Genomic DNA, 26,826 nt, shown 5'->3' on the forward strand with positions numbered 1-26,826 from the left:
TCGGGACCGACTTTTGGGCCATTGGAATTGGACTATGTGTTAAGCCCAATCACACCATATGTTTTATCTAGTAGAATGGTGGTCTTATTGGACTAAGTCCTTAATGGGTTAAGTGAGAAACACTTAACCCTAATTGTCATTTTATGTGAAACCCTAATTTGACTTGGGCTTTGAGTTGGGCCTTTCTATTTGGCTTTGGTGATTAGGATATTGATGGGTCATCCAAGAATAATCATATGGACTATAATAATTTAATGGGCTTTAGGGTAAGGCCCATGTGAAGGTTTGGGCCCAATTTGGAAAATTGGGCCATAGATGGGCCATAATTGGGCATGTATGATTATGAGATATTGGGCCATTAGAAATGCCAAATGTTTGGACTGGACTAAATGGTTGGGCCTTTGAATGAGACCATGTAAAGGTTGGGCCCAATTTGGAAAATTGGGTCGGGCTTTGGTCCATGGCTTGACTTTTGGGCCTTTGGATTGGGCCTTGGACTGAATAAAGCTAAGTTAGGGTAAAGTAGTCTTTTACCCCAAGTATGGAGTTGTGGTTATACATTGGGACCCCATTATAAATTGGGTACTGTTTGATGTTGGCAGTTTGTAACGACCCAAATTTACAAAGAAAATTTCATTTTTAATTAATAAAACACATTTGCATAATCCATGAAATCCCAACATAATTGTTTTCAAATCGGTATTCATTACAACTTAATTAATTCATCAGAGTTTCCCCAAAAACATATCAGTAAAAGAGAGATAGAGTGCACGTTGCGCCATCATGCCTTGCCCTTGCCCTTGGGCTCAGATGTACCTGAAACAAATCAACAACCTGTAAGCGACATGCTTAGTGAGTCCCCCAGAGCATACCACACACAATACACATACACATATCCTGTTAGCTAATTAAAGTTACACACACATCACACAAGCCATGCATACATAAAACCTGTAAGAATGCCATGGGCTACCCCACATGGTCTTTACCTAGGACTGCCATGGGCTACCCCACATGGTCTTATATCCAATGTCATGGGCTCCCCCACATGGTCTTTACCTAGGAATGCCATGGGCTACCACACATGGTCTTATATCCAATGTCACGGGCTCCCCCCGGGGTCTTCCATCCAAAACACACAATTGTTGGATATAGTGTCTAAGTCCATAACTATATTTGGTATGTACTTGACCCGACCCGGCATGGTCCATTTGGGTTGCACTTCACCCGAACAATTTATGGATAATCGTTTGAGAATAGTATAAGTTATGATTTATTAATATATTATAAGTCCTAATATATTAATATAAAATCATATTATTTAATTAGTATTGATCTATAATTAATTTAGAATTAATTTAGAGATCAAAAGTATGACTAATTAAATATGGGCTCTTGTATTTATATAGTGTGGGCTAATGCTTATTTGGAATGGGCTAGGCTTGCATGGAAAGTCCATGGATACTCCATGGAGCTTTAACCCATGGATCTCATGGAAATGAAAAGACATGGGTATTAGGGTTTACATGGATGTAACCCTAATCCACCACACTATATAAAGGAGGCCTTGGTTCTTAAAATTGTACTAGTTGATGTGTGTAAACTAAGAGGGCCGATTTCAAGAAGTTTGTGACTATTCTCTCAAGTTTCCAAGTTTGTGGTGATTTGTGACTTCCATTTGAGGCATCCACATTATTGGTGCTAGGCTCTCAAACTCCAAGCGATCAACTACTACTACAAGGTAAGTAATTCTACTAGTTTTATTTGATTCAAGTACCCCATGCCATGCTAGTTAGGATAAGAACCTTGGAAAAATAATTATTTGCATGTATCTTAGTCAAACATAGATCCAAGGTTTCTAGGGTTGCATGTACACCATAGGAGTGTTAGAATGCTGAAAACCCATCAACAATCACATATCATAACGAATCACATTCCATATCAAATCACATAATGACTATCACATATAACCTAATCACATAATGGGCCGGCCTTGGTGCCTTAGACCCATTGGTATGATGAGAAGACTCACCTCTCAGAGGCTGAACTGGAAAACTGTTGTCGGATATATCCCATGCTGCTCCTCCCAAACTGTCTATAATCCATGAGTAAAAACTCAGCATAATCCCATAAATACCCCACAGGGTCAACCCTGGTCAAAGTCAAGGTCTATAACAGTCCATATTGACCTTGACTCATCGAGTACAAACAGTCGCTCGTCAGGTTCCCTGCTTACTCATCGACTCACCGAGTTACCCGAGGGACTCGTCGAGTTCCTTGATGTGTACGGCCGTAAACTACCGACCGTACACTCCTGACCATGAACCCATGGCCGTGAACCCTTGGCCGTAAATGAGAAAACCCTCTCGACTCGCCGAGTCTTTTGCACGACTCGACAAGTCCCCCCCTTAGTCCACTATGTTTATGGCCCTTTTCAGTAGGACCCAAGGTCCCAAACTTCAGATCTATCCTCTATTAGTGTGGATAACACGTAAAGTTGCAAACTTTACGTGCATGCAAGGCCTCACATGGCCATAACACCCAAAACTAACCTTCAACAAGGTTTTCATGCATGGAGAGGGAATAAGCTTAATAAAAGGTGAAACTTCATGATATTTGGGACCTAAGAAGGTCCAGATCTGGAACCATATCCTTGTGATAGGTCCAGATCTAAGCTTGCTTCCATTTCCTCAAAGTTGGTCATAACCCTCAAATAGAATCTAAGCTTAAGGTAACAGATTCATAACTTAATTTAATGCCCAAGACGAACTAGATGCTAGATCTAGTGTTTTCTCCTTGATACTACTTCTTCAGACTTGGAATTCCTTCCACAGTCCCAAGGTTTAAACTCCCAAAGCTCTTACTTCACACTCTGTAACGACCCAAAAATCGAGGGTAAAAATTTCAGTTTTAATATAGACAAATCATAGATATCATTTATGCCAACATCCAAAACATCGTTAATTAAAACATTTATCAGAGTTCATCCCAAAATCATTCAAGGCGGAAAACATAGGTGTGTGCATTGTGATCAATCCGAGCCCTTTTTTTTCCAAATCGATGATACCTGAAACCAATAAACAAAACTGTAAGCACGAAGCTTAGTGAGTTCCCCAGAGCATACCCCACACAGTCCACATAATCACATAATCCATATTAGCTATAAAAGCTAAATAAACCATATCAATCACATAGTCATGCATATAAACATATACGGATGTCGTGGGCTCGTCCCCAGGGTCTTACTCCAGGATGTCATGGGCTCTGCACATGGTCTTACACCTAAGTGTCATGGTCTCTCCCATGGTCTTTTATAGGAAAGCCATGGGCTCTCCACATGGTCTTACATCCAAGTTCCATGGCCTCTCCCATGGTCTTCCATGCAAATATCACAAGACAATTAGCATACCACATATACATGCATACCAAACATATCAGTAGTGAATCTACAATAAACACTACAACATAATAGGAAAGCCATGGGCTCTCCTCATGGTCTTACATCCAGGTGCCATGGGCTCTCCCATGGTCTTCCATACAAGCATAACACATATACTACTAACATACTTCCTAGCACGTAACCAGCTAACATGCCACATGATACAACTTCAACTAGTGTACTACATATCATAAAATGGACCGGCCTTGGTGCCTTAGACCCATTGGTATGGTGAGGAGACTCACCTGGCATTGCTGAAGTCCCGCAGACTCAATCCCACACTGCTGAAGTCCCGCTGACTCAATGCCACACTGCTGAAGTCCCGCAGACTCAACCCCAACTGCTGGATGACAGATTCCCGAACTGTCAACACCAAATAACACCCAATTAATAATTGGGTTCCACTACATAACCATAAGTACATACTTTGGATAATTACTACATTACCCCAAGCTTGGCTTATTCAAGCCCAAGGCCCAATCCTTAGGCCCAAGGTCAACTAGGAATCAAAGCCCGACACATGGCCTAATTTTCCAAATTGGGCCCAAGCCTATACATGATCTTATTCTAAGGCCCAAAATCATATAACCATTGAGGCCCAAACTACGGCCCATCTATGGCCCAATTTTCCAAATTGGGCCCAACTCCCATACGGGTCTTACCTCAAAGCCCATTAATTATTCTAGTCCATTTGCTTGATCTTGTATGGCCCTTTAATAACCCAATCATCAATTCCCAATAGAAAGGCCCAACTTAAGGCCCAAGTGAAATTAGGATTCCACTAAGGACTTAATCAATTAAGTCCAATATTGCTTAGATTAATCTTTTCCAATGATTATTATTTAATATTTCAAACTATTAAATAATTCCCGTGTGTGTGTCCCGATTAATTCTCAAAATTAGGGTTTTATTGGCATTACGGTTTTCCAAACCCTAATTAGGGTTTCCAATCCAAATACTAGCCCATTTATCAATTTGTTGGGCTTTTAGGTCAATTAGGGCTTTATTGGGCCTATTAGACCCACTAGAATATCATTAAGCCCATTAGGGTTTTATTGGGTCAATTAGGGTCCATTAGACCCATTAGGTTTTTCACTAAGTCCATTAAGCTTCATTGGGCCCATTAGGGCTTACAAGGCCCATTAGGGTTTCAAGCACCCCAAACGAATCAAACTCAATGAGATAAGCACACCGCCACTCGACACGACGGCCGGTGGTGGCAGCCACCACCCTAAGGTGGTGGTTTTCAATTTCTTTTATTATACTTTAGCTAATTTCAATGTACAATGCCTTAACCAAGAATAAACACACACACTAACTACATAAACACACACAATGGTGGCTCATGGCGACAGCCACCATGGCCGGCGGCCATTGTGGATATTTTTTTCCATTTTCCGGCCAAGATAAATCACACACAACACACACGCTACCGGGAGCACCCACCTGAGGTGAGCGGCGACGGCAGTGGCGCAACAGCCGCCAACAACGACGCTTGGATCGGTGTTAGCGGTGGCTGGAGCTTCTTCATCATCTAAGAGTGGCGCGTTAGCAGCAAAACATGGAGAAGGGAGGCAGCGGTCCACCCCCGAACCACCACAGCTCCTTAGAATCGTCGGCCTTCTGGTTTCCCCGCGACTGATACACAACAAGTGGCGGCACTTTTGTCTTGGTCAGCTGTGAGGTGGCAACGACGACGCCTTGGTGGTCTTAAGGCTCCAACAGCGGTGACGGCAGAACGGAAGGGAGAACAAAACGGATGGAGGCAGCGAACGACGGCCATCTTCGCGCCTACAGCCGGCGGCAGCAACACGAACGGTGATATACCCGGCTGAGCGACATCCAACGGTTGGCTTCAGCGGCTTCAGCAGCTTCACGGTGGCGGAGGAAGGATGGCGGCGCCGGAGGTGTTAACGTAAGGGTGGCGGCCGAATGGGGTATTAGGGTTAGGGTTACGGAGGCTAAGGGTTATATACCCGACTCATGCAAACTTTGGCCCATAATGACAGAAATGGCCCTTCATTCTACTTTTTCTTTTCAAGATTGATTCATATTTTACCTTTTAACCCTCATCATTAAAATTCATTACGAATCAAGCACAAATGTTACCAATCAGCCCCTACTTCCATAAATCCTTTACATATTCGGTCCAAATAATACCAAACACACCCGGACTTCTGAAATCCCTTTCAAAATAGATCCTAAAATTACACTTTAACTCCCGGAGATTCAAATCTTGCCATTTGGCTTCCCGAAATCAACACCTCGCTAATTATTATTAATTTTAGGCTACTATTCATTCATTAATTTATTTATTTATTAAATAAATAAACAGGGTGTTATACACTCCCAAGTGTTTGCGGCCGTAAACGCTTTCTTATGATGCTAAGGGAGGCTACAAAGGCGTATAATGTTGTTTATATAGGGCGCAAACCCCAAATTTAGGGTTTTCTTTAAACAGCTCGAACTCGCCGAGTCAACCCGTCGACTCACCGCGTCATTCTCGTTCCGCATTCCATGATACCACAACCCTACTCGACGAGTTGGTCTCCCAACTCGCCGAGTCCATGCATAAAACCTTTCCAAATTAAACCAGGTGTTATAAGTCTCCCTCACTTGAACTAGACTTCGTCCTCGAAGTTTGCTGATTCAAACAAATTGGGGTAATGTTCTCGCATCTTCTCTTCCGGTTCCCAAGTCCATTCGGAACCCTTCCGATGTTGCCATTGCACTTTCACCAGTCTTACTTCCTTATTTCGGAGAACTTTCGCCTTCCTATCCAAGATGGCAACGGGCTTCTCGATGTAGTTCAAGCTCTCATCCACCTGGATATCATCCAACGACACAACCGCAGCCTCGTCTGTGACACATTTCCGAGGTTGCGACACATGGAATGTGTTGTGAATCTGGCTAAGCTCCTCTGGCAGATCCAAGCGATATGCCACCTTGCCCACCCGGGCCGTGATCCTGAACGGGCCTATATACCGAGGCCCCAGCTTACCCCTCTTCCGAAACCTAATGATCCCTTTCCAGGGCGACACCTTTAGCAACACGAAATCCCCCACCTGAAACTCAAGATATGTTCGCCGTCGGTCAGCATAACTTTTCTGACGACCCTGGGCGACCAGCAACCGGTCGTGTACCTGCTGAATCAACCCAGTAGTCTTAAGCACTACTTCAGTGCTTCCCATGACCCGATGTCCGATCTCATCCCAATAAACCGGGGTCCTGCACCTTCGACCGTATAACATCTCGAACGGAGCTCAATCGATATTGGCAGGATAACTGTTGTTGTACGAAAACTTTGCCAGTGGGAGATACGTATCCCAACTCCCTCCAAAATCCAACACGTATGCCCGTAGAATATCCTCCAATGTCTGGATCGTTCTCTCATTTTGACCGTCGGTCTGGGGGTGGTACGCCGTGCTAAAATGTAGCTGAGTGCCCAACTCCTCGTGGAATTTCTTCCAGAACCTAGGTGTGAACCGAACATCACGATCAGAGACTACCGACACAGGAACCCCATGCCTAGCCACCACCCCACGCACGTAAATATCTGCTAACTTCTCTGTGGATATACTTTCTGATATCGAAATGAAATGGGCACTCTTCGTCAGCCTATCCACAATCCCCCATATGGCATCCACGCCCCTCGCCGTCCTTGGAAACTTCGTAATGAAGTCCATCGTGATCTCCTCCCATTTCCACATGGGAATGGGTAGCGGCTGGACCTTACCATGAGGCCGATGATGCTCAGCCTTGACCTTCCTGCAAGTCAAGCACCGCTCTACAAACCAAGCAATTTCCCGCTTCATGCATGGCCACCAATAACTCAGCCTCAAGTCCCTATGCATTTTCGTAGCTCTACAAACCAAGCAATTTCCCGCTTCATGGTGACCATGTTACTAGAGTGGTAGGGCGTATAAGGAATGGTAAGGAGTGATTTCGAGGACGAAATCTAATTTAAGTGGGGGAGAGTTGTAACACCCCGTTTATTTAATAAATAAATAGACGAAATTAATGAATGAATCGTAGCCCTAAAATTTATAATTATATAGCAAGGTGTTGGTTTTGGGAAGCCAAATTCCATAAGTTGGATTATTCGGGGGTCAAAGTATAAATTCGAGATTTATTTTGCAAAGATTTTAGAAGACAGGGGGATGTTTGGTAAGTATTAGACCTAATATGAAAGGATTTATGAAAACATGGGGTTAAAGAGTTAATTATGGACGTCATTTGAAAATAATTGGAGAGGGAGGGGCCACTTAGTAAAATATGGGACTTAATTTGTAAGGGATTTACATGGATGGGGTCAAAAGGGTAAAACATGGGTTGACTTTGAAAGAAAATGTGAAGGGAGGGACTAATTGTGACATTATGGCAATATTTTTATGGTGTCGGGTATATAACCCATATGGGAACCCTAAGCCTAGAGACAATAAACAGCCGCCAACCTCTCCATCTCCTATCCTCTACAGCCGCCACCCTACCCCCCTTGTTTCTCCGACCACCGAGCCGTCCCCGTATCTCTCCAATGAAGACGATGATCCGTCACCTTTCCGATCAATGGATGACCGCTAGAAACCATAGGTTTGCCGACGGAAATAACGCGCTGCTGCTGTCGTTGTGGATCGATCATGCTACCTTGACGGTGACGACGGGGACCGCTAGTGGGTCCGTTCTTCTGCCGCTGCGGTTGCTTCCGCTCGAAGACGAGCCCATCGTCGGACGCTGTGACCTCTTTACCAGAGAAGCGAGCTGGGGAGGAGCCCCTACCGTTGGTCGAAGCCTGCTGCCACTAGTCTTCTTCTATTAGACGCCGCCTGCTGCCAAACGTCGTCGCTACCGCTACTAGTTCCTTCTCTGCCACCCTTAATGTAACATCCATAAATTTTATGCCAAATTTAAAATTTTCAATCCATAATAAAAACCAAATAGTATTTGTTTACAAAACATTCTCAAATCATTTTCCATCAGAGTGTCCCAAAAACAGATCATAAGGATGAGGAGCGGTACGGTCACACCTTCGCCTTGCCATGAACTCCTGAAGTACCTAAAACAATAAACTGAAAACTGTAAGCCCGAGGGCTTAGTGAGCTACCCCCAAAATACCAATACCATACTGATAATACCAAATCCGCATCAGTCATTCAATCAACATGCATACTAGGCCATCGGCCTGACTGGACCGCCCTACAGGGCCTACAGTCCCACGGAATCTATACCGAGCCTTCGGCATGACTGGACCGCCACGTGGGCCTACAGTCTCCCCGGACCGCTCATAGGGTGTGTTGGCCTTCAGCACAGAGCAGGACCGCATCAACCCAAGCAACAAGCAATTAATCATGTGCGCATAACTAACATATACTGGCATATACAATCATCAAACATATCTATCTCATTGATCACCAAACATAGCAATCACTCATATCTAGAGCACTGACCTAGTAGGTCACTAACATATTAATCCCTACGGATCATAAGAGCATAACATACTGTCTAACAGATCATATCCACATGTAACATCCATAACGATAACAACTAAAGGGCCGACCTTGGTGCCTTAGACCCTATCGATATAGTGAGGATAACTCACCTCGTAGATGTCGACTCAGCAGATAAATCCCCACTCTCGAATCACTTGACACAGGCTCCACCACCTAATACCATAGCACAATATACTCATAAGTCCTTAACCTTATAAGGTACTCCATAAACCGACTAGTCAACCCCTGGTCAAAGTCAAAGTCCTCAGTCAAGGTCAACAGTCCATGTCGACCTTAACTCGCCGAGTACCCTCAGCTACTCGCCGAGTTCCTTGAAGTTCTTTACCACTCGCCGAGTCACCGGGGTGACTCGTCGAGTTCCTACGATTTTCAATCGAAACTCTAAGGTCACCCACCGAGTTTCCTTCTTGCAACACGACGGATACACACACATTCATAACTTGGGGAAAACTCATCCGACTCGCTGACTTGTTCATACAACTCGTCGAGTCTATGGCAATCTTCATAGGACTTGCCGAGTTGCTCATCCAACTCGTCGAGCTCAAGGCCATCTTCATACGACTCGCCGAGTCAACCTTGTGACTCGCCGAGTCCCTTCAGTCCTTCAGCCATACAGACTCATTTAAGTCATGCAATGGCTCCAAATTATAGATCCAAGCTTCTGGGGCATGCTTTTCACGTAAAGTTGCAAACTTTACGTGCATGCATGACTATTAAGGCTCTTAATGCCAAAACTAAGCTCTTAATGGGGCTTCATGCACAAGGAGGGCCTCAATCTCGACCAAAACAGAAACTTTATGATTCTAGAACTTGGGAAGGGTCCAGATCTGAAGTTACAACTTCAGATCTAGTCCATAGCCCATCTTATCAACTCAAGGTCCATAAAAAGCCCCCAAAACTCAACCATAAAGAGATCTAAAAGGGAAAGAAGTAGAAGGCAATTGGATACCTCAAGAAGATGCTAACTGAGGTATGATCTGATTCCCACACTTCCTTGCTCTAATTTCCTTGCCTTCCAAGCCTTTCCTCCTCTAAGAATCTTCTTTCCAAGCTTAACACACACACAAATAGGCACCACATGAATTAGGGTTTTCTTAGGAACTCTCCAGAACTGTAAAGAGATCAAAGGAGGCTGAGGCTCCTTTAAATAGGGTGCAAGACCCCGGGATTTAGGGTTTCATTTGCCAGCTCCTACTCGTCGAGTCCCTTCATGGACTCGGCGAGTAGGTCACTAAACACGCGATCCCACCCCCGCTACTACTCGACGAGTAGGGCAACCAACTCGTCGAGTATGACATAAAACCAAATAACCTCTTATTTAAATCCATACCTGAGAATCGGGGCGTTACAATTCTCCCCCACTTGAACTAGACTTCGCCCTCGAAGTCCCTTGGGATAAACAATGTCGGGTAATGCTCATGCATCTCCGCCTCTGGCTCCCATGTCCACTCGGATCCCCTCCGATGTTCCCACTGCACCTTCAGCAAAGGTATTTCCTTGTTTTGAAGGATCTTCTTCTTCCTTTCCTAAATGGCCACCGGCCTCTCCACATAATTCAGGCTCATCGACCTGAATGTCGTCCAGTGATATCACTGCCTCCTGGTCCATGATACACTTCCGCAATTGCGAAACATGGAACGTGCTATGAATCCGGCTAAGCTCTTCCGGAAGCTCCAACCTATACGCCACCTTGCCAACCCTGGGAACGATCCTGAACGGCCCAATAAAACGGGGACCCAGTTTTCCCCTCTTCCTGAAACGGATCACACCCTTCCAGGGTAAGACTTTCAGGAGTACCATGTCACCCACCTGAAGTTCCAACTCAGATCGGCGTCTGTCGGCATAGCTCTTCTGCCGACTCTGAGCGGTATGCAAACGCTGTCTAACCTGCTGTATCTTTTCGGAAGTCTGCATAACTACCTCTGTCCTCCCCATAACCCTGTGCCCAATCTCACCCCAGCAGACTGGGGTTCTACACTTCCGACCATACAACAACTCGAAAGGCGGGGCGCGAATACTGGAATGATGGTTGTTGTTGTAGGCGAACTCTGCAAGTGGTAGGTGGGAATCCCAACTCCCACCAAAGTCAATAACGCACGCCCTCAACATATCCTCGAGGGTTTGGATGGTCCGCTCACTCTGCCCATCTGTCTGCGGATGGAAAGTTGTACTAAAATGTAGTCGCGTACCCAGTTCCTCATGGAACTTCTGCCAAAAACGGGAAGTAAACCTGACATCCCTATCAGAAACGATGGAAACTGGAACCCCATGGCGAGAGACAATCTCGCTGACATACATGTCGGCCAATTTCTCAGCCGACGAACTCTCCCGCATGGCCAAGAAATAGGCACTCTTGGTCAACCGATCCACGATGACCCATATAGCATCAAACCCCTTCGCCGTCCTCGGCAACTTTGTAATGAAATCCATCATGATCTGCTCCCATTTCCACATGGGAATCTCCAGAGGCTGCAGCTTGCCTTGCGGCCTCTGATGCTTAGCCTTGACCATCCTACAGGTCAAGCACCTCTCAACATACCCAGCGATTTCTCGCTTCATGCACGGCCACCAGTAGCTCAAACTCATATCCCGGTACATCTTGGTGGCCCCCGGGTGTATAGAAAGGTGAGACTTATGAGCCTCCTCCATCACTGTCTGCCGGATTCCTCCGGTCATCGGAACCCAAACCCGACCGTGTCGGGTCAATAACTCGCGGCTATTCTGAACAAACCGGGCGTTCTCGCCCTTAATCTGCTCCATCTTCCAGTTCTCTGGTCTCGTGCCCTCGACCTGAGCATCCCTAATCAAGCTCACAAGCGGGGAATCCACCGCTACCCTCATACACCTTGCCGGGGTAGAAGACCCAGCTGACTTGCGGCTCAAAGTGTCCGCAACTACATTCGCTTTACCAGGATGGTAAAGGATCTCACAATCATAGTCCTTGACTACATCCAGCCACCTGCGCTGCCTCATATTCAGGTTCGGCTGATCCATAATGTGCCTCAAACTCTTGTGATCCGTGTATATAGTACATCGGACCCCGTACAGATAATGCCTCCAAATCTTAAGAGCGAAAACCACCACTCCCAACTCAAGATCGTGCGTGGGGTATCTCGTCTCATGCGGATTCAGCTGCCGCGATGCATAGGCTATCACCCGTCCCCTCTGCATGAGAACCGCCTCCAGACCTGTGATGGATGCATCACAAAATACCACAAAATCCTCGACTCCCTCGGGGAGCGTCAACACTGGCGCCTCGCACAAACATTGCCGGAGGGTCTCAAACGCCCTCTGCTGCTCAGGGCCCCACCGGAAATCCACCCCCTTCCTCGTTAGACGAGTGAGGGGTACTGCAATCTTGGAAAAATCTCGAATAAATCTCCGGTAATACCCTGCTAATCCAAAGAAACTCCTGATGTCGGAGGGAGATTTCGGAATCTCCCACTGCATAACGGCCTCGACTTTGGCCGGGTCGACCAAAATCCCCTCCTTTTTAACGAGATGCCCGAGGAACTGGACCTCCCGTAACCAAAACTCACACTTCGAGAACTTGGCATACAGCCATTCTCGTCGCAGAACCTCCAGCAGCTCCCTCAGGTTCTCCTCGTGCTGCTCTCGTGTCTTGGAATACACCAATATATCGTCTGTGAACACAATGACCGAGCGATCGAGCATCGGTCTGCAGACTCGGTTCATCAAATCCATGAACATTGCCGGCATGTTGGTGAGCCCAAACGGCATCACCACGAACTCGTAATGACCATAACGAGTCTGAAACGCGGTCTTCTCCACGTCTTCCTCCCTCACCCTAACCTGGTGATATCCGGACCTCAAATAGATCTTGGAGAACCAAGATGCACCCTGCAGTTGATCGAAAAGATCATCTATCCTCGGGAGAGGATAACTGTTCTTCACCGTTAACTTACTCAACTCCCTATAGTCAATGCACATCCTGTGCGAACCGTCCTTCTTCCTGACGAAAAGGATTGGTGCTCCCCATGGGGAACTACTCGGACGAATAACTGCTTACCCAGCAGCTCCTGCAACTGAGATGACAACTCCTGCATCTCTGGCGGTGCCAGTCGGTACGGCGCCTTAGCGATAGGGGCCGCACCCGGCACTAGATCAATCCTAAACTCAACCTGCCTCTCCGGAGTCACTTCGGGCAACTCCTCCGGAAACACGTCAGCAAACTCTCTAACTACTGGGACCTCCGAAACCGAGGGTTGATCCCTAACCCGCGTATCTACCACATACGCCAAATAACCGTCACACCCGTGTTGAATATACTGTCGAGCCCTGGCCGCCGAACAAAACCCCGATCCCATCCTGGTGCCCTCGCCATATACCACCAGTTCTCCCCCACTTGGGGTTCGAACTACCACTCGTTGTCCCTCACAGTCGATCATGGCGGCAAATCGACTGAGCCAATCCATCCCCACGATCACACACACTTCCCCCATGGGAATAGGAATCAAATCTATCGGGAAGGGCACCCCGAAAATCTCCAACTCGCATCCCCAGTAGACCGAAGAAGCAGAAACTCCGTGCTCGTTGGTGATCGAAACTCGCAACGGACACTCAAGCTCATCTACCGGCACACTAAACCCTCTACTGAAAGTCTGAGATACGAACGACCGACTCGCCTCCGAGTCAAATAAAACCAAAGCAGGCAAAGAATTCACTAAAAACGTACCTATTCACAGGTACAACCAATAAGCATAACACAAATACAATAACTGTGACAGAGAAAAGAAACGTACCAGCAACCACATCCGGTGCTGCCTTGGCCTCCTTGGCTGTGAGCTGGAAGGCTCGACCTTGAGCCTTCGGAGGCTCCACCTTGACTGGCCTCCCATCCCCAATCCTCACAGTAGCTGACGCGGGACCCTGCGCCGGCTTGGCGGCGAGCTGCGGACTGTTGGTCTTCACGTGACCAACCTGATGACAATGGTAGCAAATCCTCATATCCGCTGGAGGGGCGGACTGATGGCAGTCCCTGGCATAGTGCCCCTCCTTGACACATTTGTGGCATCCACCTCCTGCTCGACAAACCCCCGAATGACCCCTGCCACACTTTCCACAAGTGCGGCTCTGCTGACTCCCAGTCCGAGTATCAGCGGTCTTAGACCGCTTAGGTGCCGGCTGAGATTGTGTCGGTGCCTGACGCTACTCCTTCAACTACAACTCTATCTCCAACTCACGCCGCCTCGCGACTTCCTGAAGATCCAGAAGGGTATCACATCGCTGTATAGACACAAACTGTCGAATATCAGTCTTGAGCATACTCAGATAACGAGTCATCTGAGACTGCTCTGAAGCAAACTTCGGGCAAAACATAGCCCTTTCCGTGAACATACGGGTAATCTCCATCACTGACTCCCCATCCTGTCTCAATGTCAAAAACTCCTGAGCAAGCTGCTCCCGCTCAACACGTGGAACGTAGCGGGTGCGGAACATATCCCGGAACTGCTCCCAAGTAACAGCAGCTCGCTGATCATCCGTGTACGACCCTGTCGTCAATCTCCACCAGTCCTTTGCCCCAAGCCTCAGCAGGTTCAGGGCACACCTGACCTTTTGGTCAGCAGGACATGAACACGTGAAGAAACATCCCTCCACGTCTGATAACCACCTCATAGCTCTGATCGCATCCTGTGTACCATCAAATGTCGGGGGCTTCGTATTATCGAAGTCCCGGTACTGGAAAGCCCTGCTGGATCCTCCTCCAACCCCTGCCGCAGTTACAGCTGAAGTGGCTGCAGCGGCAACTGTCTCTGCTAGAGCTGCATATTGCTCATCAAAGTACTCGACCATCGCGGTCTTAATCGACCCAAACATCTCTGGCAGCTGTGCTCGGAACGCTGCAGCAATCTCGTCGTGCATAATCTCCCGGATCCTGGCATCCAACTCCTCGGTCCCTATCTGTACCACAGGCTCAGGTGCTACCGGCACCTCCGACCCTCCGTCTCCCGACCCTGACCCCGATCCGGACCCTGATCCTGATCCGGGCCCAGCAGCAAAACGTCTCGTCACCACCATACTGAAAGATATACTCAAACATCAAATAAATAACATAGTATCGGGAGACCAAAACCCACAAACCCTAGGGGTTGTGACTTCCTTGCTACGCGTATGGGTCCTGTGCTTTCAGTAGTACGGGCCCATACTACCTTCCACACCTACCCATATTTGTCTCAAGTATCACCACAACACCCTAACACTAGCATCAACATAAAATGTGCTCAACCCTCACCCCTAGAGGAATATCAACTATCTCGCAACGGGTCTTACCGCTTCTCACAACTCACACATCCATGAAACTTTCATCATCCCCTGCAGCGCTAGTGTATGCTAACTACACATAACGCTGGACCCAATAGACTTTCGAATGTCCAATCCTAGCCGAAGGCCGAATCAACATTCTCAGGCTATGAGGTCTTTATTATGCACAGCCGTGATGCATACACTAAACATCTACTGTTATGATGTCAATTCCATATACAAGAAACCCTAGGCTAATGGGCATCATATAATCAGGCAAGTCTATCATGCGATTCCTGAAGATCCCTAGCCTAGCACTAGCATGTTGTTCTAACATATCAAAATATCAAATAACTGTATGGTATTTTGGGGTTTACTTACAGGCTCCGGCTGATCGTACCCTCTACATCCTCCATCCTTTATTTTGAAAACCATTTTAAAAATTTTACTTTCCGAAAATCTCATTGATTTGAGACTGGATTCACACGAGTGTTCCTCCAATTCGCTCAAACCAAGGCTCTGATACCAACTTGTAACATCCATAAATTTTATGCCAAATTTAAAATTTTCAATCCATAATAAAAACCAAATAGTATTTGTTTACAAAACATTCTCAAATCATTTTCCATCAGAGTGTCCCAAAAACAGATCATAAGGATGAGGAGCGGTACGGTCACACCTTCGCCTTGCCATGAACTCCTGAAGTACCTGAAACAATAAACTAAAAACTGTAAGCCCGAGGACTTAGTGAGCTACCCCCAAAATACCAATACCATACTGATAATACCAAATCCGCATCAGTCATTCAATCAACATGCATACTGGGCCATCGGCCTGACTGGACCGCCCTACAGGGCCTACAGTCCCACGGAATCTATACCGAGCCTTCGGCATGACTGGACCGCCACGTGGGCCTACAGTCTCGCCGGACCGCTCATAGGGTGTGTTGGCCTTCAGCACAGAGCAGGACCGCCTCAACCCAAGCAACAAGCAATTAATCATGTGTGCATAACTAACATATACTGGCATATACAATCATCAAACATATCTATCTCACTGATCACCTCCTGCTCGACAACCCCCGGTGACTCGGCGAGTGGTAAAGAACTTCAAGGAACTTGAAGTTCTTTACCACTCGCCGAGTTCCTTGAGAGTGATCGCGGCCGAACGCCGGATTGCGGAGCTTCAGGGAGCCTCGACCTCGTCTCAAGGCCATGATGGACCATCTGATGCCACCCGCCGCGAGTAGTGCTTGCACTACTCACATTTTTTTTATAAACTAGGTTGACGAGTAAGTGTTGGGACTACTCTTTCCTGTAAGTAGAGTTGACCCTGCGTCTAAGTGATTACACTAGTCAAAGGGTCTACGTGCTGTCAAAATTCTCTGTTACGTTGATGTAATGTAGACCTTCTATAAGGTCAAATTTTCCTAAAATCATGTACTAGATTATATCAATGAAAATTGGCATGCTTTTTATTTTATTGGGATTTCACCTCAAATTGCATAACATGGCATTAACAAACGATTTGCTTATGGTAACTCTGAGATTATTTGATATATACCTCGAGGTTATGTGTAATCAAGAGGCGATCGACCTAGAAATGGCGAGTCCGCCTTGGATCCTGTTCCTTGTTTGGTTGTGGGCTCAGGGCGGACTCATTAAGTTCGACGGTCTGTTGGATCTTAATTATACACAACTAGTATACATTAGGTGGTCTTATGAGTGGGCCAGGCATGGAACAAATATTACAAGGTTTCATTTGAATCATTACTACTAAATTCATAAGTTTATTTATATAGACTTCTGCTATGAATTGTTTGCAACATTCGAAAAATCAGGAAAACTAATAACCTAGTTTTGCGTCTCCCGACTAATAACCATTTCTAAAAGACTTATACTCATTTCGTCTTTGAAATTCTATAACAGAAAAATGCCGCCTCGTAGATCTACTAGACGCACCGGCGAAACGCAAACAAATCCACCACCGCCGCCTCCCCAATATGACCCTGTAATGTTCCAAGCCGCAGTCACGGCTGCGGTGGCAGCTGCTATGTCCCAAATCAGCACCGACGGTGCCAGAAGGACCTAGAGCGGTACTAATAACTCCACTCAAGGAGATAGCCAAGGGCGTTCGAGAGAGTGTTCCTTCAAGGAATTTACTAATGGCAAACCCGATTCGTTCAATGGAAGCGGGGGAGTCATTGATTTGATGCAGTGGTTCGAGAGGATCGAATCTGTCTTCGAAATCTGTGCGTGCCCCGAGGCAGACAAAGTCAAATTCGCAGCTCGCACTTTCACCAGCAGGGCCCTTACTTGGTGGAATGGCCACGTAAAATCCCTAACTCGCGCCGTGGCGAATTCAATAAGCTGGGAAGATTTGAAAACCATGATGCTGAAGGAGTATTGCCCAAGGGGTGAAGTGCAGAAATTAGAACAGGAACTTTGGAGTCTCAAGATGACGGGCTCTGACCTCACAGCTTACACCGCCCGATTCAATGATCTAGCACTCCTCTGCCCGACGATGGTCATTCGAGAAAGCAAGAAGGTGGAGCAATATCTCTGGGGATTATCTTCCGAGATTCAAGATAGTGTGTTGGCCTCACGACCAACTACTTTCGAGAGTGCCAAGGAGTTGGCGGAACAACTCATTGATCATCGGGCCAGCCATGCCACAGTGACAACCATCTCCGATCAAGCACGACGAGGAAACAACAAGAGGAAATTCTGGGATAATAAAAAGAAGCAACCATCGCAGGGCCCCACAAAGAAGCAGCAAACTGTTGCCATCCATGCTGCCACTACTCCTTCCACTCCAGCACCTCTGAGATAGTATGCTGGAACCCTTCCCAAGTGCAACAAATACAACTTTCACCACAACGGTCCCTGTCGAGAAATGCACTGCAAAAGCTGTAATAAAAAGGGGCATACCGCCCGTTTCTGCAGGGTATCTGCCCAACAAGCCAAACCAGCCACCAACGCCGGAGCATGCCGAGCCTGTTACGGTTGCGGGGAGATTGGGCACTACAAGAGGGATTGCCCAAACGCTGGAAATGCAAACGCCGGCGGTGTCGGAAGGATTTTGGCCATAGGACAAGGAGAAGCAAAGGAGGATCCCGCGGTGGTTACCGGTACGTTTCTCCTCAATAACTCATATGCATGCATATTATTCGATAGTGGAGCGGAGAGGAGTTTCGTTAGCCACAAATTCAAACAATTATTAAAACAAAATCCTCAATCACTAAAAGATACATACGTGGTAGAAACGGCTAATGGAAAAACAGAAAGCACTAATGACAAATACTCAGGGTGTACCCTCACTCTAGACAACTACTCATCCAAAATCGATCTATTGCCAGTCTCAATAAAAAGTTTTGACCTCATCATTGGCATGGACTGGTTAAGTTCAAATCGTGCTGCCATTCTATGCTACGAAAGGGTCGTACGCCTTAATCTGCCGAGTGGCAAAACTCTTGTCATCTACGACGACAAACCCAGTGCAAATCTACAAATCATCTCTTGCGTCAAAGCCCAAAAGTATCTCCGCAAGGAATACCACGCCTTCTTAGCCCACGTTGTGGATAGCAAACAAGAGGTGGAAAACATCAAGGAAATTCTGGAGGTCTGTAATTTCTCTGACGTATTCCCAGAAGACCTTCCCGGAGTCCCTCCCGCACGACAAGTCGAATTTCGAATCGACCTGATCCCCGGAGCTACCCCAGTAGCCAAAGTGCCCTACCGTCTAGCGCCAGCCGAGATGCAGGAACTATCCAGCCAACTAAACGAACTGCTGAGCAAGGGGTTCATTAGACCCAGCTTCTCGCCTTGGGGAGCACCAGTTCTCTTTGTGAAAAAGAAGGATGGATCGTTTTGCATGTGCATCGACTACCGCGAGCTAAATAAGCTTACCGTCAAAAACCGATACCCTTTACCTCGAATCGACGACCTATTTGATCAACTCCAAGGAGCATCTTACTTCTCAAAGATCAATCTGAGATCGGGATACCATCAACTACGTGTTCAGGAGGAGGATGTTCCCAAAACGGCGTTCAGAACTCGGTACTGTCACTACGAGTTTGTAGTAATGCCCTTTGGGTTAACAAACGCACCCGCAGTGTTCATGGATCTAATGAACCGGGTGTGTCGGCCTTACCTAGACAAGTTCGTGATTGTCTTTATAGACGACATCCTAGTCTATTCAAGGAGCAAGGAAGAGCATCGAAAACATCTACGACAGGTGTTGGAGACACTAAGGGCAGAGAAATTATATGCAAAATTTTCAAAGTGTGAATTTTGGATCTGAGAAGTGGACTTCCTCGGTCATGTGGTTAGCGAGAAAGGGATACACGTGGATCCCTCCAAAATCAAGGCAATCGAGAATTGGTCAACACCAAGGACGCCCACAGAAATCCACTAATTCTTAGGCCTCGCTGGCTACTACCGAAGGTTCATCCAAAACTTCTCCAAGATTGCCAAACCACTTACCACCCTAACCCAAAAGAGTGTAACTTTCAGCTGGGGAGAGAAACAAGAAACCGCCTTCCAAACCTTAAAACAGGCCCTATGTAGCGCCCCGATTTTATCCCTGCCCGAGGGAACCGAAGACTTTATGGTCTACTGCGACGCATCAAACCAGGGCCTTGGATGTGTGTTGATGCAACGAGGGAAGGTCATTGCCTACGCATCAAGGCAATTAAAAACGCACGAGGTCAATTACGCCACGCATGACCTCGAATTGGGAGCAGTAGTATTCGCCCTAAAAATCTGGAGGCACTACCTTTACGAAACAAAGTGCACTATCTTTACCGATCACAAAAGACTTCAGCACATCCTCAATCAAAAAGAGCTCAACATGAGGCAGAGACAATGGGTAGAATTACTGAATGATTACGAGTGTGAGATTCGTTATCACCCAGGTAAGGCCAACGTGGTAGCTGACGCCTTAAGTCGAAAAGAATACTCGGGTCGTCGAGTAAAGTCATTAACCATGACAATCCATTCGCACCTGACCATGCAAATCAAGGAGGCTCAGCTGGAAGCTTTGAAGCCTGAGAACGTGGCAGGTGAGGCTTTAAGAGGAATGGATAAGAATCTAGAAGTCAAGGGCGACGGAGCTCGTTATCTCATGAACCGAATTTGGACTCCGAAATTCGGCGGCTTCAGGGACGTCGTCCTGAACGAAGCACACAAAACATGATACTCCGTACATCCCGGTTCGGACAAGATGTACCTGGACCTAAAGAAACTCTACTGGTGGTCGAACATGAAAGCCGAAATCGCTACCTACGTGAGCAAGTGTCTAACTTGCGCCAAGGTTAAGGTAGAGTACCAAAAGCATTCAGGTCTACTACAGCAACCTGAGATACCTGAATGGAAGTGGGAACGAATAACCATGGATTTCATAACCAAACTGCCTAAGACAACGGGTAGTCTTGATACCATTTGGGTAATCGTCAATAGATTGACCAAATCTGCGCACTTCCTGCCAATAAAGGAGACCGACAAGATGGAAAAGTTGACTAGGATGTACATCAAAGAGATTGTGCGACTACGTGGTGTGCCGATATCCATTATCTCTGACAGAGATAGTAGATTCACTTCACGGTTCTGGTAGTCCTTACAGAAAGCTCTAGGGACCCGGCTAGACATGAGTACGGCCTACCATCCACAAACCGACGGGCAGAGCGAAAGAACTATTCAAACCTTGGAAGATATGCTAAGAGCTTGTGTTATTGACTTCGGTAAAGCGTGGGATACCCACTTACCGCTTGTCGAATTCTCGTACAACAACAGCTATCATACTAGCATCAAGGTCGTGCCATTTGAAGCTCTTTATGGCCACAAGTGCAGATCACCACTGTGTTGGGCTGAAGTGGGAGATACACAGTTAGCAAAAGGGCAAGTCCCTAACAGCACCCTCACGGGCCCTGAAATCATAAGGGAAACTACGAAAAAGATTGTTCAAATTCGAGAAATGAAAGCATCTCGAGATCGACAAAAGAGCTACGCCGACAAGCGACGCAAACCCTTGGAATTCCAGGTTGGGGATCGGGTGCTACTAAAGGTCTCACCATGGAAAGGGACGATACGTTTTGGTAAACGTGGTAAACTAAACCCAAAGTACATCGGGCCATTCGAAATCCTTGCCAGGATTGGCCCAGTGGCATACAAACTTCGGCTACCTCAAGAACTTAACAACGTGCACCCGACTTTCCACGTGTCAAACTTAAAGAAGTGTCTGTCTGACAAGACTTTTGTGATCCCTCTCGAAGAAATCGAGGTCAACGAGAGTCTCCACTTCGTAGAAGAACCGGTAGAAATCATGGATCGAGAAATCAATAGAACGAAACAAAGTCGTATTCCTATTGTGAAGATCCGTTGGAACGTTAAGCGAGGACCCGAGTTCACCTGGGAACGCGAAGATCAGACGAAACAAAAATACATGCATCTTTTCCCCAACTCTTGAAGTCCCAGTCAAAACGCTAATTTAGGGACGAAATTCCTTCTAACGGGGGGATGATGTGACAACCGTCACTTTCTGATCAAGTCAAAGTCAAGAAAGTCAACAAGTCAATCTGGTCAACTCAACTAGTTCTAATATGTTAGGGATTACCTTATATTTACTAATGTGTAACTCTAAATTTTAATGCAAAGTTACACTTGAAAGTTTCAAATGTCCAAAATCCTAAACCCTAGTTAGTTAGAGGGAAGTAACAACTCTATAAAACACTATTACGTACCCTTCGGGGGGGGGGGCGTATAACACTCAAAATAGGTTGTAACTAAGCCTACGACCTTTGTTCTGCGAAAAAAACATTAATAAAGGTCCCCGACAAAAATCTCTCCCAAATCTCTCAAAGTATGTGAAATCTCTCCTAAATCTCTCTAAGTATGAGAAATCTCTCCAAGTATGTGAAATCTCTCCCAAATCTCTCCAAGTATGTGAAATCTCTCCCAAATCTCTCTAAGTATGAGAAATCTCTCCAAGTATGTGAAATCTCTCCCAAATCTCTCTAAGTATGAGAAATCTCTCCCAAATCTCTATAAGTATGAGAAATCTCTCCAAGTATGTGAAATCTCTCCCAAATCTCTCTAAGTATGAGAAATCTCTCCAAGTGTGTGAAATCTCTCCCAAATCTCTCTATGTACCTTCCTCAGTCGAAAACAGCCCAAAATGACCCTCTTGGTCTGGAACCCTCTTAGTCCGGAACCCTCTTAGTCCGGACTACCCTCCTGCTTTGGAACATCCTTCTGACTCCGGAACATGTGGGGCGGATCGGACCTCCAACTGAACCGGACACATTTGGCTCCTGACCTCGGATCCGAGAAGGAAGCGTCGGACCTCGCCCAGCGCCTCCGGAATCCACTGCTCACCCGCTTCAGAACCTCGCCGCCTAAGCCTCTCCTCCGGAAATTTGGCAGTAGCTCCGGAATGCTTAAGGAGCTCCGGAAATTTTGTGGTGACTCCGGATTTCCCTCTTTTACTCCGGATTTTTACCAATTTCGGACTTTTTAGTGTTTTCAAGTGATTTTTGCTCCGGAAATTTCCTTAGACTTTTATTTTTATAATTTTAAACACTCCAAACTTATATTTTAATATATAAGACCCTATATTATCATATTTTAAACCATATTTTGGGATAGGATCGTAAACCAAGGACAATATCTATTGAGTGAGATATTGTGTTAGAGTGTTGATTTCCCTTAGAGTGTGACACAAGCTATCCCCCATACCCACTTAGGAAAACCCCCAGTCACTATTCACCCCTACCTAGTCAACTATTTGTCCTCTCACATCTCTCCTCCAGCTGGTAACTTGATCAAAAGTTGGAAACTCCCATCTCTCCTTCCACTTTACTCACACTCTACCCAAGAAACAAACACTTCTCTCTCATTTCCCTCTCTAAGAACTCGAGACTCCAAGGCTGCCTTTGAACTTCTCACCCTCATTCAGTAAGTATTCTCATCCTGCATTGAACATTCTTCACTCCTTCACTCAACTTATGAATCTCTCATAACCAATGTCACCATAATTGTTCTTAGATCTTCAACTCTCCAAGCTACTATCAAGTGTTCTTGACTTAGAAACCCTTTCTCTCCAGCATTCACCTAAGGAAATCACTCAAGGTGAGTTCATACCCCTACATTTTCATGTTTTCTTCAAGTTTTAGAGGGGGAATACAAGTCAAAAACGTCATAATATAACTTAAACTCAAACTCCAACTTTCACCAAGAAAGTTTCGTTCCATTCACGGACTGTTTTGAACATCTTAAACATTTTAGTTTTCAAAACTGTATTAGATGTAAATAGTTCAGGTTTATACCTTTAAAATGACTACTTGCACATCTCCATGCGATTTTTCTGCGATTTATGGTGATTTTTACAAAACTGCCTATCATTTCAGAAATGAATTCGGACCAGTCTGTGAATATGAACGTTTTCACACAAGTTAAAGACTTCTAAAAATCATACTAAAAACTATGAATAAACTAGACACATTTTCTAAACTCTCAAAGTTTACAGATTCATTTTTCGACTTCGTATGATTTTTCTATGATTTTTCTAAAGCAGTATAGAAGGGTTAAAAACTAGTTCACAACTTACAATTTACATAACACTTTGTAACATGTTGAGCAAAGTGTTTGTCTTTGATGACTTTATAATTTACACATGTTTTCTGTTAAGTTATGGTTAAATAACAAAAATTTACTTCCTAAATTGTAAGAGTCCTTTCACATTTCAAACATACAAGATAAAACATAAGAAGCATAGTTATGCATTCTAAGCATGATACACGTAAACTCGTTAACGTAAGTTGTGAGACAATTCTCCAAATGTACTCTTAGAGTACGGATTCAAATTCCTGCAAGTTATAACCAGAATCTCTCGTAGGGAGAGCGTGATAACTGTGTATAGATATATATTAGGATTGACACCCCACACCTTGCTGCTAGCTACAGCGGGACCTGCATGTATACGGGTGACAAAAGTCATAACAAATTTTAACGTCTGAAAAACGTTGTAACAAGTCATCCGGTTGTAGTATGGTTATAGCGACTCACATAGGGAGTTAACATCACTTAAAGTTTACAGGAGATACTATGTTAAAAAGGAAAACAGAAAGGAGTGTTATTTATTTAAAACTGTATTCTTCGTTTAAATTTCGAACACACGCTCATGCATTTGGTCTTGGGAGTTAAGACTATATAATATTTGATAAGGAAAATATTGGATTTTTCTTGTGTGCACATTCCATTTTACAAATAAAGGTTTTTCCAACACTTCACCCAAAAGCTTATGAACTCACCAACTTAATTGTTGACACTCTTTCAAAACTACTTGTATTCTCAGGAAACCCGTGAAACAGGTAATCAACTGCTTTTGAGGATGGGACGCCAGACGTCAAATTAAACATTTTTGTCATCATAATGTAATTGATTTTGAAACATGTTATCTCATACTATGGTGTAACTTTTTCAATTATATTTATGATGGTTATATTTACTATGCGCACTATTATACTCGTTGTTGTGATACTATACATGAAGTCCTCCACCCCTGAACGTTTTCGCCATCCTTGGTTTAGGGGTGTGACACAGGGGTAATCCAGTATTTTAGCTGTGGACCCAATACATGCTTTTATTTGTATATGTTATCTGTTTGTGTATTGGTACTTTGGGGGAACTCACTAAACTATGTTTTTATAGTTTTAGTTTATGGTTTCAGGTTCTTCAGAGGAGCGTGGCGAGGCGAAGGCATAACCATACACATCCTTGGTTTTACTACTGATTGGATCTTGGGAGATTCTAATTTTAAATAATGTTTTGAAACAATGATTTTGTAAACACTTTTATTAGTAAATGGGTTGTTTTGAAAGGTTTAAATTTGTTGAAGTTTTTTTGGGATGTTACACTACACCTTAAACCCTATTCATATTTTGGATAAATCCTAAAGCCTAATTATGCTTTTACAGTCTGGAGGTCCTAGTTGGGCAGTGCCCAAAAGGAGAAAAGATGGTAGGATTCGAAAGCATTGGAAACCAAACAATTCCCCGCTCCCACCTTTAATATATCTCAGCTCCAACATAGTTTTTCCTATAGAATTCTTTCCATAAATGATTTGGTTGCACTTTTAGGTAAATTCCAAACTATTTCTACATGTAAAAATTCTAAGTTTGTTACATGGAGTCAATAGTTTTAATCAAGAAACACAAGTTCTTTCTTACTAGGAGGACATACACTTGGATTCGCTCATTGCTCCTCATTCCAAAACAGAATTCACAACTTTGCCACTACACAAGACATTGATCCATCCATGCACCAATCGTTTGCAGCTAGCTTACAAAAGACTTTGTCGAATGCATAACAAGGTGAGAAATATGGGTTCGAATTTGGATTCAACCCCTACTGTTTTTAACAATAGATACTACAAGTTACTTCTTGAAGGGAAGAGCATCTTCACTTCTAATCAAGTGTTACTCACTAACCCAACGACTAAAACATTGGTCATTTACTTTGCAAACTCGAGAGATGAGTTTGAGAAAGTTTTTGTTGATTCTATGATCAAGATGAGCATCATAAATGGTGGTGGCCAGGAGGTTAGATTGAATTGTAGAGTGGTACATTAATTTTGTGATCATATTTTTTTGCAAATTTGTGACTCGTGAGCATGATCATTCATATTCTAGTTTGAAATCCTTGGTGTTGTAACTAGATTTTTGTAAGGATTCAACAATAAAGGTTGTAAATGTGTGGAAGGTGCTTCAGTTGTTTTTTTCTTCTAAATCTTGTAATGTGTGTAAGATAACTTTCTGTTTCACCTTTGTATAATCATTTTTAAGCATATTTAATTTATCTTTCAAAGAGTTTATAGTAATGATAATGTTGGGAGAATACTAATGATATCGTATAATCCAACTTCTAAATTGGGAGAGTACTAATGCCTTATGATTGTTTCATCTGCCGATTTCAGTTATCCACCGTCATCGAATGGAACCGACGTGTTCTGCTACTGCCTTCCAATCGACCTCTTGACACATAGGCAGGTTGTAGGTTTTTGTGACAGATGTTACATTGTTAACTTAACTATGGTTGAGTTTATATCCCTTGATAATAATTAATATTGACCATTCAAACCCACGTCAATGGCGCGAGTGACCTACATCTAGTTATTATTATTATTATGTATTAGGTGTTTTTATAAATTAAGGAAATTTCTAGGTTTTATTTAAATTAAGTTGTTTTTAGGAAAAAAAAATAACAAGACAACTACTCATTTTAAATGGAAAAAAGAGAGGAGTGTGACAAATCTGATGCGACAGAAAACGTAGTGTGACAAAGTTGTCAGTTTGTCACCACTCACTTTAGCTTTATGCTTTTATTAACAAATTTTTGGTCACAAGTTAGGAGTTTTTATGCTTATTCCCATTTAGTTTTTTTGTTCTTTCGTTTTATATAACATTAACTTTATATGAGTAACAATGTACATTATACGTGTAACAGTCCAAAAATACACTTAAAAAAAATTGAAATCAATTACGTGTTTTTCAAATATTAGATTAACCATGTCAAATACTAACCAAGGGTTCAGAAAACATCATAAAATATGGAAACTGAGTTT

General features: G+C 44.6%; 1 pseudogene; it reads left to right on the forward strand.

The window, feature by feature from the left end:
• The first annotated feature begins 18,102 nt into the window (after positions 1 to 18,102).
• Positions 18,103 to 25,834, forward strand: LOC145164714 (peroxidase 64-like; annotated as a pseudogene).
• The last annotated feature ends 992 nt before the right edge of the window (positions 25,835 to 26,826 follow it).

This window comes from Lactuca virosa, chromosome 3, assembly GCF_052849685.1.
Source record: "Lactuca virosa cultivar CGN04683 chromosome 3, Lactuca_virosa_CGN04683_v6, whole genome shotgun sequence".
In the NCBI taxonomy this organism is placed as follows: domain Eukaryota; kingdom Viridiplantae; phylum Streptophyta; class Magnoliopsida; order Asterales; family Asteraceae; genus Lactuca; species Lactuca virosa.